The 20130-nt window shown below is 39.3% G+C and overlaps 1 pseudogene; it reads left to right on the top strand.

Annotated features, from left to right (window-relative positions):
- The first annotated feature begins 7277 nt into the window (after positions 1-7277).
- The window catches only part of LOC148774964 (histone-lysine N-methyltransferase SETMAR pseudogene), a 96860-nt pseudogene continuing 84007 nt past the window's right edge, over positions 7278-20130 (top strand).

Genomic DNA, 20130 nt, shown 5'->3' with positions numbered 1-20130 from the left:
ACTCTTTGCGACACCAGGCTTCCCTGTCCATCACCAACTCCTGGAGCTTGCTCAAACTCATGTCCACTGAGCAGGTGATGTCACCTAGCTATCACATTTTCTGTCATCCCCTTCTCCTGACTTCAATCTTTCGCAGCATAAGGGTCTTTTCCAATGAGCCAGTTCTTTACATCAGGTGGCCAAAGTATTGGGAGTTTCAGCGTCAGCATCAGTCCTTCCAATGAATATTCGGGACTGATTGCCTTTAGGAGTAACTAGTTTGATCTCCTTGCAGTCCAAGGGACTCTCAAGAGTCTTCTCCAATACCACAGATCACTAGTAAGAATTCTTCGCTGCTCACCCTTCACATCCATACATGACCACTGGAAAAAACATAGTTTTGACTAGATGGACCCTTGTTGGCAAAGGGATGTGCCTGCTTTTTAATTTATTGTCTAGGTTGCTTCCAAGGAGCAACCATCTTTTAATGTCATGGCTGTAGTCACCTTCTGAGGTGATTTTGAAGCCCTAGAAAATAAAAGTTTGTCATTGGTTCCATTGTTACCCCATCTATCTGCTGTGAAGCGATGGGACTCGATGCCATGATCTTCACTTTTTGAATGCTGAGTTTTAAGCCAACTTTTTCACTCTCCTCTTTCACTTTCATCAAGAGGCTTTTTAGTTCCTCTTCACTTTCTGCCATAAGGGTGGAAACTGCATATATGATGTTATTGATATTTCTCCTGGTAATCTTGATGCCAGCTTGTGTTTCATCCAAACCAGTATTTTGCATGATAAATTCTGCATATTAGTTAAATAAGCAAGGTGACAATATACAGCCTTGACATACCACTTTCCCAATTTAGAACCAGTCCATTGCTCCATGTTCAGTTCTCACTGTTGCTTCTTGACCTGCATACAGATTTCTCAGGAGGCAGGTCAGGTGGTCTCATATTCCCATTTCTTGGGAATTTTCTACACTTTGTTGTGATCCACACAGTCAAAGGCTTTTGTGTAGTCAATAAAGCAGAAGTAGATGTTTTTCTGGAACTCTCTTGCTTTTTCAATGATCCAATGGATGTTGGCAATTTGATCTGTGGTTTCTCTGCCTTTTTAAATCCAGCTTGAACATCTGGAAGTTCTCAGTTCATGTACTGTTGAAGCCTGGCGTGGAGAATTTTGAGCATTACTTTGCTAGTGTGTGAAATGAGTACAATTGTGTGGTAGTTTGAACATTCTTTGGCATTGTTTTTCTTTGGAATTGGAATGAAAACTGACCTTTTCCAGTCCTATGGATACTACTGAGTTTTCCAAATTTGCTGATATATTGACTGCAGCACTTTCACATCACTATCTTTCAGAATTTTAAATAGCTCAACTGAAATTCCATCACCACCTTCCACTAGCTTTGTTCGTAGTGATGCTTTCTAAGGCCCACTTGACTTCACATTCCAGGATGGCTGGCTCTAAGTGAGTGATCACACCATCATTGTTATCTGGGTCATGAAAATCTTCTTTTGCACAGTTCTGTGTATTCTTGCCACCTGTTCTTAATATCTTCCTCTTCTGTAAGGTCCATACCGTTTCTGTCCTTTATTGTGCCCATGTTTGCATTAAATGTTCCCTTGGTATTGATAGCTTACGGTGAACAGTGTCGGATTCATGATCTCCAAAGAAGATTTAAAATCAGGGACCAGGATTAATTACTCAAGAGCTTTTGTGTAGCAGAGTTTTATTAAAGTGAAAAGGGACAGAGGAAGCTTCTGACATAGACATCAGAAGGGTGATGATGAGTGCCCCACTCACTAGCGTTAGCAAGGGAGTTGTATACTTTTTAAATTAATTATTACAATAAGTCAAAAGAATGTCTCAAGGTTGTAAAAATTTTACCAGACTCACTCCCACAATTTACATTTTAGGTTAACAGGATTAGAAATTGTCCTACTAGACCCACTCCCATAATTTACATTTTAAGATATCAGGATTTGTCAGAATGTTTTCGGGAAGGAAAAACTGTCCTCAAGCAGGATATACTGTTGTTATATAATCCCTAGAGTGGAAGCAGTGTCAGACTTTATTTTTGGGGGCTAGGAAGGATTGGGAGTGGGAGGAGACGGGGACGGCAGAGAATGAGATGTCTGGATGGCATCACCAACTTGATGGACATGAGTTTGAGTGAACTCCCGGAGTTGGTGATGGACAGGGAAGCCTGGTGTGCTGTGATTCATGAGGTCGCAAAGAGTCGAACACGACTGAGCGACCTAACTAAATAACTAAAATCATTGCAGATGCTGACTGCAGCCATGAAATTAAAAGATGCTTACTCCTTGGAAGGAAAGTTATGACCAACCTGGATAGCATATTAAAAAGCAGAGACATTACTTTGCCAACAAATGTCCGTCTAGTCAAGGCTATGGTTTGTCCCGTGGTCATGTATGGATGTGAGAGTTGGACTGTGAAGAAAGCTGATTGCCGAAGAATTGATGCTTTTGAACTGTGGTGCTGGAGAAGACTCTTGAGAGTCCCTTGGACTGCAAGGAGATCCAACCAGTCCATTCTAGAGGAGATCAATCCTGGGTGTTCATTGGAAGGACTGATGCTAAAGCTGAAACTCCAATACTTTGTGACGAGTTGACTCACTGGAAAAGACTCTGATGCTGGGAGGGATTGGGGCGGGAGGAGAAGGGGACGACAGAGAATGAGATGGCTGGATGGCATCACCAACTCGATGGACATGAGTTTGAGTGAACTCTGGGAGTTGGTGATGGACAGTGAGGCCTGGTGTGCTGTGATTCATGGGGTCTCAAAGAGTCGGACACGACTGAGTGACTGAACTGAACTGAACTGACTGAGTATGGAGTTTAAACTGAGTTGTGTAATCATCAGTTCCAGGCTTAAAGGAAAAAAAAAAATGTTTTATGTGACTAAGATTAAGGAATGTAGGGAAAGAAAAGTTTGTCCTTTACTCTTCCTTGAGAATTCCAGACCCCTATTTCCTCCATGAGAATCCCAGACCCCTTTCTCCTCTTCGGGGAACCCCTGACTTCTTACCAACCTGCCTAGGAATTGACTCTCTCATCCCCTCCTTTTCTTTTAGGAGAATTATGTTGCCAAGTAAAGGAGCATTGTTTTCATTTCATAACTACTTCCTGATGTGATGGGGTGCTGTCCCTAAATTGTTGAGGCAACATATTCTCCTCACCTTCATGTTGAGTGTCTCTGATCTGGGGTCCCCACGTAATAGCTGGCGGAGGTTGTGGTACTTGTAGGAGCCTGGGCAACCATTTGTAGCTTAAAAGCTTTCAGATGGTTAGAAACAAACACTGTTATACAGTTACAGATGTAAGGCAAAAAAGTCATTAAATCAAGTTAAAACATAATCAAAATTAAAAGTTACAGTATGTCCATAGTTACATCAGTCCATTTTAGGATTGTTAGATGTCATCCCAGAGTTGAGGAAAGTCCTTTCCCTGAAGCGGAGAAACCCACCATGTGTTCATTTGAAGAGGAGGGGAGTGCTCCACAGATCCAGCAATTATGTCAATTGTGGAATGCAGCATAGGAATGAACTCAAGACAGGAAGGCATTGTCTTGAGGGTCAAATGGCAGACTCATTACTTTTAGAATCAGCAGAAGCAAGCCCACCTAGATTCGCAGGCCCATCTTGGTTTCTTGCTCAAACAAAAGCTATCTTGACTTGAAGTCTGGGTCAGGAGTTAACCTCCTGGTAATGTCTGTTTATAAGCTAAAAGCTGAGTCACATAATTAATTTTAAGTCTTCAGGATCTATTACAATATCTGTGCACAAAAACAGTCTGTCATAGACACAGTCCCTTCTTCTTAGGGGCAATTTGAGGCCTCATTAAAGCTACGGGTAAAACTTTAAACCGTCTTGTGTTTCTTGAGTTAGCTTACGCAGATGTCTCTTAATAACGTCATTAGCTTTTTTTACCTTTCCCGAAGATTGGGGTTTCCAGGAACAGTGTGATATTCTATTCCTAGAGCTTTCAACACCCCTTGAGTTACAGAAGCTTTAAAGGTGGAACATTGTTGTTCTGAACTTTGGAGTTTAAGATCCCACTTAATGTCATGAGAAGTCAGTACAGTAAAATTTCAACCATTAGTAAACTTATGAGTTTTAGGTATTAGCAAAACAATAGTAATAACTACCCTTAGGCAATGTGGCCATAACCTTTATTTTCAGTAACAAACAAATTAAACTCTGATTCTGTGGGCAAGCTCATAGTTGGAGCCTACAAGAGAGCAATTTGAAGAGTCTTAAAAGCCTTTTGAATAACTAGAGACCAAACCACTTTGTCGGTTTGGGCCTGCTGAGTCTTAGTCATAAGTTTTATAAGTTTATATAAAGGCCAGGCAAGTTCCCCATAACCTGGAACCCAAATGTGACAGTAGCCTGTAATTCCCAAGAATCCTTTCAATTGTCTTAAAGTCATAGGTAGAGGATGATCTAAAATAGACTTAACACTGGAAAGCATCAAATATTGAAAAATATTTGGCTTACCCAGACAGCCACATTACAATAGTGGATCGAGAGGAAAGCAGACCAGGAGCTTTAACGAGCAGAGAGAAATTTGCCCCAGTATCCAAAAGAAATCGACTGGTTGGCCCTCCACAGTTATTAATACGCAGGGTTTGTCAGGTGTAATTAGGACAGGAGCTTGTGTGGGGATCCCCAGGCAACTTCAGTCCTGATTGTCTTGAGAGTCACACCTCTGGGGCCCACACCACAGAGGACAGGCTCTTTTCAATATGGTCCTTTGCAGACCTGACCTGGAGCCAGGGGCGGCTTAGATGCCTGAGGGCAATCCTGCTTGAGATGCCCGTCCTTTCTACGGTGATACCTAGTCCATCCCTTTTCATCTTGGTTCCTCTTGGCATTTTTCTCAGGCTGTTTCAGAGCAGATCTATTTTTTTTAATTTATTTATTTTAATTGGAGGCTAATTACTTTACAATATTGTAGTGATTTTGCCATATATTGACAAGTAGAATTTATTTTATTTTTTTTCCTTTTTTCTTTAAATTTATTTTTTTTATTTTACAATATTATATTGGTTGGTTTTGCCATACATTGACATGAATTCGCCCCAGGTGTACATGAGTTCCCCCTCCTGAACCCCCCTCTCACCTCCCTCCTCCCTTTATCATCCCTCTGGGTCATCCCCGCACACCAGCCCCGAGTATCCTGTAACATGCATTGACCCTGAACTGCTGATTCGTTTCACATATGACAACATACATGTTTCAATGTCATTCTCTCAAATCATCCCACCCTCACCCTCTCCCACAAAGTCCCAAAGACTGTTCTATACATCTGTGTCTCTTTTGCTGTCTCGTATACAGGGTTATATTTCCATCTTTCTAAGTTCCATATATATGTGTTAGTATACTGTATTGGTGCGTTTCTTTCTGTCTTACTTCACTCTGTATAATAGGCTCCAGTTTCATCCACCTCATTAGAACTGATTCAAATGCATTCTTTTTAATGGCTGAGTAATACTCCATTGTGTATATGTACCAAAGCTTTCTTATCCATTCGTCTGCAGATGGACATCTAGGTTGCTTCTATGTCCTGGCTATTATAAACAGTGCTGCGATGAACATTGGAGTACATGTGACTCTTTCAATTCTGGTTTCCTCGGTGTGTATGCCCAGAAGTGCGATTGCTGGATCATATGGCAGTTCTATTTCCAGTTTTTTGAGGAATCTCCACACTGTTCTCCATAGTGGCTGTACTAGTTTGCATTCCCACCAACAGTGTAAGAGGGTTCCCTTCTCTCCACACCCTCTCCAGCATTTATTGCATGTGGACTTTTGGATAGCAGCCATTCTGACTGGTGTGAAATCGTATCTCATTGTGGTTTTGATTTGCATCTCTCTGATTATGAGGGATGTTGAGCATTTTTTCATGTGTTTGTTAGCCATCTGTATGTCTTCTTTGGAGAAATGTCTGTTTAGTTCTTTGGCCCATTTTTTGATTGGGTCATTTATTTTTCTGGAATTGAGCTGCAGGAGCTGCTTGTACATTTTGGAGATTAATCCTTTATCAGTTGCTTCATTTGCTATTATTTTCTCCCATTCTGAAGGCTGTCTTTTCACCTTACTTATAGTTTCCTTTGCTGTGCAGAAGCTTTTGATTTTAATTAGGTCCCATTCGTTTATTTTTGCTTTTATTTCCAATATTCTGGGAGGTGGGTCTTGGAGGATCCTGCTGTGAGTTATGTCAGAGAGTGTTTTGCCTACGTTCTCCTCTAGGAGTTTTATAGTTTCTGGTCTTACATTTAGCTCTCTAATCCATTTTGAATTTATTTTGGTGTATGGTGTTAGGAAGTGTTCTAGTTTCATTCTTTTACAAGTGGCTGACCAGTTTTCCCAGCACCACTTGTTAAAGAGACTGTCTTTTCTCCATTGTACATTCTTGCCTCCTTTGTCAAAGATAAGGTGTCCATAGGTGTGTGGATTTATCTCTGGGCTTTCTATTTTTTTCCTAACAGCCATTGTTGGGGCTTCAGTCTTTCGGCTGGTTCTTTTTTTTTTTGGTCTATTTTCATCCTCATATTCTGTATTGTAATATTCCATCTGAACCAGTTGCAACAGATTATCTAAAGACTGATTTGGTCCAAACACCTGTTTTCATAACTTACAGCAGATACCTGGAGCCTACTGAGTGAGAAATCTATCTTTTAAGATCATTTCTCCCTCTGTAATTTCGAGATCAACATCACTAAACTTGTGGAGAGCCTCCCATAGTCTATCTAGGAATTTACTAGGAGATTTTTCTCCCTGTTCTATGTCAGCCAATCTAGAATAGTTTAAAGTCAGCATGTGCTTGCTTAAGTCCTTCAAGAATACATCCGGTAAAGTGACTCTGTTATGGGAACCGCTTGGTTCGAAGTTGAAGGAGAACTATTTTGTGTTCCCTCTTTTCCCTTGCCTCATGCTCAAGCCATTCATTTCCAAAAGTAATAGCCTCCCCCAAAACTCGAGTTCTTGAGTCAGGAGTCAGCCTCTGTCCCAAGACATACATTACATCTCTTCAAGTACACTCATAAAGTAAAGTTAGTCCCATAAATGCTTCTGTGTACTTTTGGATCCTCTAAATAGTCTCAACCACAATTGGGACTGTTTGAAATTCTACTGAGAATGAGGCAACCCCTCCTGGAAGGGTGCCCTGATTCTCAGCCTGCTCAGTTGGAACCCCCTGATACAGGGGCAAAGTAAGAGGACAGGAAGAAGCTGAAGGTTTCACACCCAAATCTGCACCCTTAGCTTTCCCAGAATGTTTCCCAAGCTAGCACTACTAGGGAAAGCATCTCCATTCACATTCCTGAATATAGTCCTGGCCGCAGTAGAAATAGTGAGTCATAAAGAGATGAATAACAACCAAGATGTCCCTTCTGAGTGTCACCACGCCACTAATGTGACAGCAAAAGAGGTGGTAGAGGGTTGGCCAGCGAGGTAAGAGTGATTTTTGTCCTCAGGCTTCTAGGACCAAGCCTGCTCTGGTCCGCTAAGAGCTAGTACTACCAAAGGAAGAAGCCCATTGCATTTCCAATCTGACCAGATCCTGCAATTCCTGATCTGTGTCCTCAAAAACCTCATGGTCCTCAAAAACCTCAAAAACTACATACCAGCAGTGCTTCTATCCACACAGCTAGAAGACACAGCAGTGACAAACACTCACTTTCAGGTCACTGGCCTCTGAGGCGGGCAGCCAAGAGAGTGAGCTCTAGCCTGAGAGACATTCCTGGAGCTAGAACTCCGCCTCGCTCCCAGACGTGTTCGGAACTGTCGGCTCCTAGCAAGGCTAGGCTTCCATACATGGGGTTTAAGTAGAAGTACATTGTGACAGCATGAATCACAAGTCCCTTGAAAGTCTATGATACGGCAGATTATGTTCAGTTCAGTTCAGTTCAGTTCAGTCGCTCAGTCATGACCGACTCTCCACGACCCCATGAATCACAGCACGCCAGGCCTCCCTGTCCATCACCAACTCCTGGAGTTCACTCAAACTCATGTCCACAGAGTCGGTGATGCCATCCAGCCATCTCATTCTCTGTCGGCCCCTACTCCTCCTGCCCCCAACCTTTCCTAGCATCAGAGTCTTTTCCAGTGAGTCAACTTGTCGCATTAGGTGGCCAAAGTATTGGAGTTTCAGCTTTAGCATCAGTCCTTCCAATGAACACCCAGTATTGATCTCCTCTAGAATGGACTAGTTGGATCTCCTTGCAGTACAAGGGACTCCCAAGAGTCTTCTCCAACACCACAGTTCAAAAGCATCAATTTTTCGGCGATCAGCTTTCTTCACAGTCCAACTCTCACATCCATACATGACCACGGGAAAAACCATAGCCTTGACTAGATGGACCCTGGTTGGCAAAGTAATGTCTCTGCTTTTCAATATACTATTAAGGTTGGTCATAACTTTCCTTCCAAGGAGTAAGCGTCTTTTAATTTCATGGCTGCAACAGCATCTGCAGTGATTTTGGAGCCCAAAAAAGTAAAGTCTGACACTGTTTCCACTGTTTTTCCGTCTATTTCCCATGAAATGATGGGACCAGATGCCATAATCTTTGTTTTCTGAATGTTGAGCTTCAAGCCAACCTTTTCACTCTCCTCTTTCACTTTCATCAAGAGGCTTTTTAGTTCCTCTTCACTTTCTGCCATAAGGGTGGTGTCATCTGCATATCTGAGTTTATTGATATTTCTCCCAGCAATCTTGATTCCAGCTTGTGCTTCTTCCAGCCCAGCATTCCTCATGACATACTCTGAATATAAGTTAAATAAGCAAGGTGATAATATACAGCCTTGACTTACTCCTTTTCCAATTTGGAACCAGTCTGTTGTTCCATGTCCAGTTCTAACTGTTGCTTCCTGACCTGCATACAGGTTTCTCAAGAGGCAGGTCAAGTGGTCTAGTATTCCCATCTCTTTCAGAATATTCCACAGTTTATTGTGATCCACACAGTCAAAAGCTTTGGAATAGTCAATGAAGCAGAAATAGATGTTTTTCTGGAACTCTCTTGCTTTCTCCATGATCCAGCGGATGTTGGCAATTTGATCTCTGGTGCCTCTGCCTTTTCTAAAACCTGCTTGAACATCTGGGAGTTCACGGTTCACATAATGCTGAAGCCTGCCTTGGAGAATTTTGAGCATGACTTTACTAGCGTGTGAGATGAATGCAATTGTGCGGTAGTTTGAGCATTCTTTGGCATTACCTTTCTTTGGGATTGGAATGAAGACTGACCTCTTCCAGTCCTGTTGCCACTGCTGAGTTTTCCAAATTTGCTGGCATATTGAGTGCAGCACTTTCACAGCATCATCTTTCAAGATTTGAAATAGCTCAATTGGAATTCCATCACCTCCACTAGCTTTGTTTGTAGTGATGCTTTCTAAGGCCCACTTGACTTCACATTCCAAGATGTCTGGCTCTAGGTCAGTGATAACGTTATCGTGACTATCTTGGTCATGAAGATCTTTTTTGTACAGTTCTTCTGTGTATTCTTGCCACCTCTTCTTAATATCTTCTGCTTCTGTTAGGTCCATACCATTTCTGTCCTTTATCGAGCCCATCTTTGCATGAAATGTTCCCTTGGAATCTCTAATTTTCTTGAAAAGATCTCTTGTTTTTCCTATTCTGTTGTTTTCCTCTATTTCTTCGCATTGACCACTGAGGAATGCTTTCTTATCTCTCCTTGCTATTCTTTGGAACTCTGCATTCAGATGCTTATGTATTTCCTTTTCTCCTTTGCTTTTCACTTCTCTTCACAGCTATGTCTAAGGTCTCCTCAGACAGTCATTTTGCTTTTTTGCATTTCTTTTCCATGGGGATGGTCTCGGTCCCTGTCTCCTGTACAATGTCATGAACCTCCGTCCAGAGTTCATCAGGCACTCTATCAGATCTAGTCCCTTAAATCTATTTCTCACTTCCATTGTATAATCATAAGGGCTTTGATTTAGGTCATACCTGAATTGTCTAGTGGTTTTCCCTACTTTCTTCAATTTAAGTCTGAATTTGGCAATAAGCAGTTCATGATCTGAGCCACAGTCAGCTCCTGGTCTTGTTTTTGCTAACTGTATAGAGCTTCTCCATCTTTGGCTGCAAAGAATATAATAAATCTGATTTCTGTGTTGACCATCTGGTGATGTTCATGTGTAGAGTCTTCTCTTGTATTGTTGGAAGAGGGTGTTTGCTATAACCAGTGCGTTGTCTTGACAAAACTCTATTAGCCTTTGCCCTGCTTCATTCCGTACTCCAAGGCCAAATTTGCCTGTTACTCCATGTGTTTCTTGACTTCCTACTTTTGCATTCCAGTCCCCTATAATGAAAAGGACATCTTTTTTGGGTGTTAGTTCTAAAATATCTTGTAGGTCTTCATAGAACCGTTCAACTTCGGCTTCTTCAGCATTACTCATTGGGGCATAGGCCTGGATTATTGTAAGATTGAATGGTTTGCCTTGGAAACGAACAGAAATCATTCTGTCATTTTTAAGATTGCATCCAAGTACTGCATTTTGGACTCTTTTGTTGACCATGTTGGCTACTCCATTTATTCTAAGGGATTCCTGTCCACAGTAGTAGATATAATGGTCATCTGAGTTAAATTCACCCATTCCAGTCCATTTTAATTCACTGATTCCTAGAATGTCTATGTTCACTCTTGCCATCTCCTGTTTGACTACTTCCAGTTTGCCTTGATTCATGGACCTAAAATTCCAGGTTCCTATGCAATATTGCTCTTTACAGCACCGCACCTTGCCTCTATCACCGGTCACATCCACAACTGGGTATTGGTTTTGCTTTTGCTCCATCCCTTCATTCCTTCTAGAGTTATTTCTCCACTGATCTGCAGTAGCATCCTGGGCACCTACCGACCTGGGGAATTCCTCTCAGTATCCTATCATTTTGCCCTTTGATACTGTTCACGGGGTTCTCAAGGCAAGTATACTGAAGCGGTTAGCAGTTCTAATTCCCCATACAATTATGGAATGGTCAAAGAGAAAAGGAAAAAGTGACTGAGAAAGGAAAGTTCAGTCCACACGCTTTTCCCACTTCTGGCCGCTCCCCTAGCAGGGACCTTGGGTGTCTTTTGGCATTGGCAGGTCGGTATAAACCCCTGTCTAGAGCAGGGAAGGACATTTCCAGGGGAAAAAAGCTGTGGCTGTGGATGCCACTTTTTTCTCTCTTACAGATGGGAGCTAGCAGTTCCAGAACCACTTCTTTAAAATGTATTTTTAAAAGTTGGGGCAAGGTTGATTGTCCCATCTTTGCATGAAATGTTGCCTTGGTATCTCTAATTTTCTTTTTTTTTAATTTAATTGGAGGCTAATTACTTTACATTATTGTATTGGTTTTGCTATACATTGACATGAATCTGCCTCAGGTGTACATGTTTCCCATCTTGAACCCCCCTACCATCTCCCTCCCCATCCCATCCCTCTGGTTCATCCCAGTACACCAGCCCTGAGCATCCTCTTTTGCTTTCTATTGTTTGACTCTATTTCTTTGCATTGGTCACTGAGGAAAGATTTCTTATCTCTCCTTGCTATTCTTTGGAACTCTGCATTCAGATGGATATCTATATATATTTTTTTCCTCCTTTGCCTTTCACTTCTCTTTTCTCAGCTATTTGTAAGGCCTCTCAGACAACCAGTTTGCCTTTTTGCGTTTCTTCCTGTGGATGGTTTTGATCAGCGCCTCTGTACGATGTTACAAACCTTTGTCCATAGTTTTTCAGGAATTCTATCAAATCTAATCCCTTGAATTTATTTCTCACTTCCATTGTATAATTATAAGGTTTGACATACGTTACACTTGAATGATCCACTGGTTTTCCCTACTTTCTTCTACAATTTCTCCCTCTTCAGCTGCAACGAATATGATCAATCTGATATCAGTGTTGACCATCTGGTGATGTCCATGTGTAGAGTCGTCTCTTGTGTTGTTGGAAGAAGGTGTTTGCTATGACCAGTGCATTCTGTTGTCAAAACTCTGTTACCTTTGTCCTGCTTCATTTTGACTTCAAGGTCAAACTTGCCTGTTACACCAGGTATCTCTTGACTTCCTACTTTTGCATTCCAGTCCCCTATGATGAAAAGGACATCCTTTTTGGTTTAATGAATAAGTAAATAAATAATAAGATAAATAACTGAAATTCATAAGAAGATCTAAAATAACTAGAAATACTTTAATACCTTGCAGAAATAGATGTTCAGTCATTAGAGATTATACTCTGGGAACTATTCTATATTCATATCATACAGTCTCTGACATAATAGAAACGATCCCAGTTTTCTAGTGAGAGTTTCAATTTGAGTTTTCTGTCAAGAACAGCTGGATTCATGGACTGTGTATGTAGGCAGATCTCACAGGATAGTAAAGGGTATAGAATGGCCTATGCATTGTCACTACAACAGAGTTCAAATTCAGTAAAATTTCATCCATTTTTGAGATTGCATCTATTATCTGTCTGTTTTTGAGATGGCATCTATTGGCAAATAGATGGGGAAACAATGGAAACAGTGAGAGACTTTATTTTGGGGGGCTCCAAATTCACTGCAGACGGTGATTGCAGCCATGAAATTAAAAGACTCTTGCTCCTTGAAAGAAAAGTTATGACCAACCTGGACAGCATATAAAAAGCAAAGACATTACTTTACCAACAAAGGTCCATCTAGCCAAAGTTATGGTTTTTCCAGTAGTCATGTATGGATGTGAGAGTTGGACTATTAGGAAAGCTGAGTGCCAGAGAAGGGATGCTTTTGAACTGTTGTGTTGGAGAAGACTCTTGAGAGTCCCTTGGACTACAAATAGATACAACCAGTCAGTCTTAAAGGAAATCAGTCCTGAATATTCATTGGAAGGACTGATGCTGAAGCTGAAACTCCATACTTTGGCCATGTGATGTGAAGAACCAATTCATTGGAAAATATTCTGATGCTGGGAAAGATTGGAGGCAGGAGGAGAAGGGGACGACAGAGGATGAGATGGTTGGATGGCATCACTGACGCGATGAACATGAGTTTATGTAGGCTCTGGGAGTTTTTGATGGACAGGGAAGCCGGGTAGGCTACAGTACATGGGGTCGCAAAGAGTTGGACATGACTAAGCGACTTCACTTTGTGACTTATGTAAATACTTGAGAAATTATGAACTAATTTTAACTTCACACTGATTTTAAATTTTCAGATGAGCAATAAGTGATGGATTAGAATTCTTTAAAAATATAATCATTTTGATTGTATCCAAAGTTAAGAAAGGCAAAAGCAAAAAAAAAAAAAGGTTAATATTCTTAATTTTTATAATTCATGAAATAATAATTATCATTAATTATAGATTACTTAACCATATACTATTGTCACTGATAATTTAGACAGAACAAAATATAATACTAGAAAATTCTACATTTGTGTTACATTTACTAGAAACTATAATATACTATGCTTACAATTCAGTATCAAAGATAGCAACCTTTACCTCCAAAACTATTTTCTGTTGAGAGGTTTTCAGTATATTAAAAGCAACATAGTCAATCACTATTTGCATTTACTTGGTTTGCTTCAATAATGTTACAGCATTTTAATGAATATAATTCAGACTGATTTGTAAGTATGGGTTTAAAAAAGTTTTCTATTTGAATTATTCCTTATAAAAGAAAAAATAACACAAGATGAATACAAATGTGATCAGAGATGTATAATGGCAGCTCAATAATAATCACCCATGGTGAGAAGAAATTTCATGGAGTGAGAATCTAAAGGCATTGCTTGTCTTCCTCTTAAAATGAAAATCCACTAGCTGGAATGAGAATGGGTTGCTCACAGGCATGCCTTAATTCACTGAATAATGACTATGCTTTTATGGCAGAAATTCAAGTCAGCTGAAGGACTAAAAGACTACTCAGTGGGAAGTAACTCTACTTCCCAGAGCTGATGAACTTTGGAACTGAGGTAAGTTGAGGAAAAAATGAAAATCAGGCATCCTACTGTATCTGTAGCAAGCCCTCACACTGATAATTTAATAGATATTGATGCCTGCCTACAGAGATGAATGGTTTGAGAAGAAAAGAGACATTTTTCAGCAATTGTTGATTCCATATTATTCTTCTCAAGAGTACTGCTTGAAAGCTTAGTAAAATGATTCAAGAATACCATTACCTCTGGGATGTATCTAATTGGATAAATGGCAGTGGGTCACGGTTCCCACAGATGGAGAGGTAGTTACAGTCAGGCCGTAGTTTTGTTTAAGGAAGCTTTATAATGCTGAGTGAATTTTGTTATTTTTGAAAGACTACTATAATAATGCTTTTATCCCTGTTTCTTTAGACCTGTATCAGCACTTCAGACACTGTATCCAAAACTTGTCATATTCCAGTGCTCGCTTCGGCAGCACATATACCAAAACTTGTCATATTCCATTATCAGCAAAAAACTAAAGGATAACACCTGCTTTAAACCAAGAACATAAAGCCTTTCTGGGTGTCATGTGATTATCTAATAACAAGTTATTCTTCCAAAAACAAAATTTTAATAACCTAATCTTGATCAGGTGTACATGACACTCCATTTGGACACCATAATTTTCCTCATGGTGATCTACTGATAAGTTTAGTACAAGATGATTTGTAAAAATACTTTGGAAAGTTGCTCTGTAATTTTAAACATTTACTAAAATATTATTTTTGTGGTTAATTTTTCATGCCAAAATATAAGTGGTGTTCACTGTATCAACATATGACACAATGAAACAAAATGGACAATATCTATGAGAATAGAAAGGATATGCTAAATTTTTATGGGCTTAAACCTTTTGAATTCTAGGTCATTTTCTGATTGATTTGAAAGCTTTGTTGTCATTTTAGATTTGGTATTGTTAAAAAATTATATAAAGAAAAGAAAGATAAATTGTTTTTTTCTTCCATTTCAAATGGAACCAATTTCCTTTCATGTCTCAATATTATAATTGCAAAATATTACATTATGCTTAGTACTTGACTATGCATATAATATTCTAACATTTTTAAGTCAAAATGTAGTCATTTAACATTTGTGGAAGTGGTTTCATTCTTTGATACATAGTAACGTATGATTCTATATATGGACAATACCATGTCTCAGATGAAACAAATGTTTGTGTGATTCACATGCTCATATGCTCATAGTTCTTTGAGAGGATTCTTGGTTTTGTGTATGTGCATAGAAAAGGGATAGCAATCTGCCAAATCTCACAATGAATGCCTGATAAATGAATCATAATACAATTAAACTTTATCAAAAGGTATGTATCTGTTTATTTTATTTTGAATATAAGTTGTTTCAAGGAGGATTAAAGTTTTATTCTCTTAGGGAATTATACAGCGGAAAAAGTCTGTAAGTCATTCACTCTTATAAGAAGAGTGCTGGACTGTTTTGTTCAAATTATGAATGTGTGGTAAAGCCAAAGCCAGAATTCTCCCATCAATCAAGAGGAGGTAGGAGGGTATAAGGATACCTAAATAGATGATATGAATTTTGAGTCATTCCTACTGTAACCCCCAATCCACATATGTGGCATTGATGATGGTTCATTCATGGGAAACGTAGGTGCTGAGAAAGTTATCTCCTTCTGTGAGCACATTATCCAATTGATTTTATGCAGCTTAAAGTTACAAGTATGATTCCATATCCTCTGTTTGAAGGAAACCTATATCTCACCTATATTTAATGTCATTTTTCTCACAATACTACAACAGACCTTACATTGAAAGTGAGTTTTATGTATATTTTATGATCTGGATTTATGATTAGCATACTCTCAATAAAAAATTAGTTAACTGTAATACTTGAAAAATAATTTCTATAAAAAATAAGTAGAAATTAAAATACAGATTAAAAAATCTCTGTTCTCTATTTTGCTAAAGGCCCAATCCATATTTATCATATATGTATGTAAGTTGATAAGTTAGATACAGGAAAAAATTCAGTTTCTTTCAAGAAAGTAATATCTCGTTTTCTCTTTTTTCCATCAATAAAATAAAATTTATAGGTATTTTAAAAAGTTCTAGAAATCCTATGTGATATGTAATGGAATCTAAAATTTACTAATTTTATAAATATAAAAAATTATGTATGTTCTTCAGCTTAAGAAGAATGTGATCTTATACAATTTTACAGTGATCAAATCTAGACCTAACATAGCAATTTAAAAGGTCAAAATTATAGGATATTAACAAAACTTGTGCTTATTTACTCAATTCAACCTTTTAAAGGAACTTGATTAAAAAATCTCACTATTAACATTAATCTTTTTATTTTCCCTGTTATGTGATCAATTGTGCCACCTTCTTTGCAACCCTATGGACATCCTGCCAGGCTACTCTATCCATGGGACTTTCCAGGCAAGAATTCTGGAGTGGGTTGCCATTTCCTCCTCCAGGGACTCTTCCCAACCCAAGGATCGAAACTATTTCCTGCATTGGCAAGTGGATTGTTTACCACTGATCCACCATGGAAGCATTAATCGTATATAAGAGTAAATACACTAGAGAAGACTCTACACATGGACACCACCAGATGCTTAACACCGAAATCAGATTGATTATATTCTTTGCAGCCAAAGATGGAGGAGCTCTATACAGTTAGCAAAAACAAGACCGGGAGCTGACTGTGATCAGATCATGAACTCCTTATTGAAAAATTCAGACTTAAAATGAAGTAAGTAGGGAAAACCACAAGATCATTCAGATATGACCTAAATCAAATCCCTTATGATTATACAGTGAAAGTGAGAAATAGATTTAAGGTACTAGATCTGATAGATAGAGTGCCTGATGAACTATGGGCAGAGGTTCGTGACATTGTAGAGGAGACAGGGACCGAGACCATCCCCATGGAAAAGAAATGCAAAAAAGCAAAATGGCTGTCTGAGGAGGCCTTAGAAATAGCTGTGAAAAGAAGAGAAGTGAAAAGCAAAGGAGAAAAGAAAAGATATAAGCATCTGAATGCAGAGTTCCAAAAAATAGCAAGGAGAGATAAGAAAGCCTTCCTCAGAGAGCAATGCAAAGAAATAGAGGAAAACAACAGAATAGGAAAAACAATAGATCTCTTCAAGAAAATTAGAGATACCAAGGGAATATTTCATGCAAAGATGGGCTCGATAAAGGACAGAAATGCTATGGACCTAACAGAAGCAGAAGATATTAAGAAGAGGTGGCAAGAATACACAGAAGAACTATACAAAAAAGATCTTCACAATTCAGATAATCACAGTAGGGTGATCACTGACCTAGAGCCAGGCATCTTGGAATGTGAAGTCAAGTGGGCCTTAGAAGGCATCACTATGAACAAAGCTACTGGAGGTGATGGAATTCCAGTTGAGCTCTTTCAAATCCTGAAAGATGATGCTGTGAAAGTGCTGCACTCAATATGCCAGCAGATTTGGAAAACTCAGCAGTGGTCACAGGACTGGAAAATGTCAGTCTTCACTCCAATCCCAAAGAAAGGCAATGCCAAAGAATGCTCAAACTACCGCACAATTGCACTCATCTCACACACTAGTAAAGTCATGCTCAAAATTCTCCAACCAGGCTTCAGCAATACGTGAACTGTGAACTTCCAGATGTTCAAGCTGGTTTTAGAAAAGGCAGAGGCACCAGAGATCAAATTGCCAACATCCACTGGATCATGGAGAAAGCAAGAGAGTTCCAGAAGAACATCTATTTCTGTTTTATTGACTATGCCAAAGCCTTTGACTGTGTGGATCACAATAAACTGTGGAAAATTCTGAAAGAGATTGGAATACTAGACCACCTGACTTGCCCCTTGAGAAACCTGTATACAGGTCAGGAAGCAACAGTTAGAACTGGACATGGAACAACAGACTAGTTCCAAATGGGAAAAGGAGTATGTCAAGGCTGTATATTGTCACCCTGCTTATTTAACTTCTATGCAGAATACATCATGAGGAACACTGGGCTGGAAGAAGCACAAGCTGGAATCAAGATTGCCAGGAGAAATATCAATAACCTCAGATATGCAGATGACACCACCCTTATGGCAGAAAATGAAGAGGAACTAAAAAGCCTCTTGATGAAAGTGAAAGAGGAGAGTGAAAAGGTTGGCCTGAAGCTCAACATTCAGAAAACGAAGATCATGGCATCTGGTCTCATCACTTCATGGGAAATAGATGGGGAAACAGTGGGAACAGTGTCAGACTTTATTTTTTTGGGCTCCAAAATCACTGCGGATGTTGATTGCAACCATGAAATTAAAAGACGCTTACTCCTTGGAAGGAAAGTTATGACCAACCTAGATAGTGTATTAAAAAGCAGAGACATTACTTTGCCAACCAAGGTCCGTCTAGTCAAGGCTATGGTTTTTCAGTGGTCATGTTTGGATCTGAGAGTTGGACTGTGAAGAAAGCTGATCACCGAAGAATTGATGCTTTTGAACTGTGGTGTTGGAGAAGACTCTTGAGAGTCCCTTGGACTGCAAGGAGATCCAACCAGTCCGTTCTAAAGGAGATCAGTCCTGGGTGTTCATTGGAAGGACTGATTCTAAAGCTAAAACTCCAGTACTTTGGCCACCTCATGCTAAGTGTTGACTCACTGGAAAAGACTCTGATGCTGGGAGGGACTGGGGACAGGAGGAGAAGGGGACGACAGAGAATGAGATGGCTGGATGGCATCACCGACTCGATGGACTTGAGTTTGAGTGAACTCCGGGTATTGGTGATAGACAGGGAGGCCTGGCGTGCTGTGATTCATGGGGTCGCAAAGAGTCAGACACGACTGAGCGACTGAACTGAACTGAAGAGTAAATCACCAAGGTAGCCAACAAAATACTTTAAGCAAATATAATGGACATGAATTTCCATGGTAGATCAGATGGTAAAGAATCCACCTGCAATGCAGGAGAGCTGGGTTCTATGCTTGCATTGGTAGGATCTCCTGGAGGAGCGTATGTACTCTTGCCTGGAGAATCCCCATGGACAGGGGAGCCTGATGGGCTACAGTCCATGGGTTCACAAAAATCAGACACGACTGAGAGACTAAGCACTGCATAGCACAATAAACATGAAATTGTTCTAACAGGTGATAGATCTTTGGAGATGAATGTAATAATAGAATGAAAATTCATGATAAATATATTCAAAACACAATAGTTGACAGTGCAGGAGTGCATCCTATTCAAAGTCCAGGACTACTGAAGGCCAAGGGACATTACTACAAGATCAGTTTTGGGGGAATTTATTCCAAATGAAAACTTGTATTCTACGAGAGTTTGTAAGACACCTTTTTGTTCCTACACGTTTTGTCTCTTAGGCTCGCATCCTAGCTTTGACATTATATTTCATAGAATCATCTCTCTGGAGAAGCCCAACATACAATTTCAGTATTTCTCAATTCATTACAGTTGTGTTGATTATGTTTAAACATGTATAGTGTGCAACTAAATTCCATCAACCCCTGTCCCCAAAGATCACAACCTCATTTTTCATAATTATTTTACCTTTCCTTTCCTTGACTCTATCCTTATACCACTGACTGAATAATTGTGGATGATTTGAAAAAGTAGACAGTGTTAAATGAAGAACAGTCTTTAATTTTTCTTTACATAGGTTTGAAAAACTTCAAAGAGAGATCAAAAGTCATTTTATACCCTATGCTTTTTGAGGAAAGAGTGTAGCTAACATACATTTAATTTTACTAGAATAATCTATCCCAAGGTTCTGATTAAGATTTTATTATACTGTAAGATGATATATAGTCAGCTTTTAAATAAATCTATTACTCTGAAGATTGTCCAAGCTCTTATTTGCATAAAACTGAAATTTACAGATTTGGTAAGTGAAACTCCTGCATACAGTAATCAGCAGATATTAGTACATAGAATTTAAAGCCATAAAGTTTGCTGAGTATAGCCAAATTTGGTACTTTTTAGTTTTGTTAGATAATTAGATAAATATAACATGTTAATATTTTAAGAAGAAACTTCAACAGAATAACTATACCTATTGGATTACTCATAACTGCCTAGAGAGCACTCAATAAAATCAAGGATCTCTCATCGTACACTGCTTAGTAATTTAACAATGGAATTAACCACTTTTCCAGTGAAGGAGGACCTTTACAATTTATTCTGTCTCTAAAAAG

This window comes from Moschus berezovskii, chromosome 18 (assembly GCF_049115385.1).
Source record: "Moschus berezovskii isolate FMDL1 chromosome 18, NW_MosBer_1.0, whole genome shotgun sequence".
Taxonomy (NCBI): Eukaryota; Metazoa; Chordata; class Mammalia; order Artiodactyla; family Moschidae; genus Moschus; species Moschus berezovskii.
Note: the sequence above shows the minus strand (reverse complement) of the source record. Positions and strands in the feature narration are given on the sequence as shown.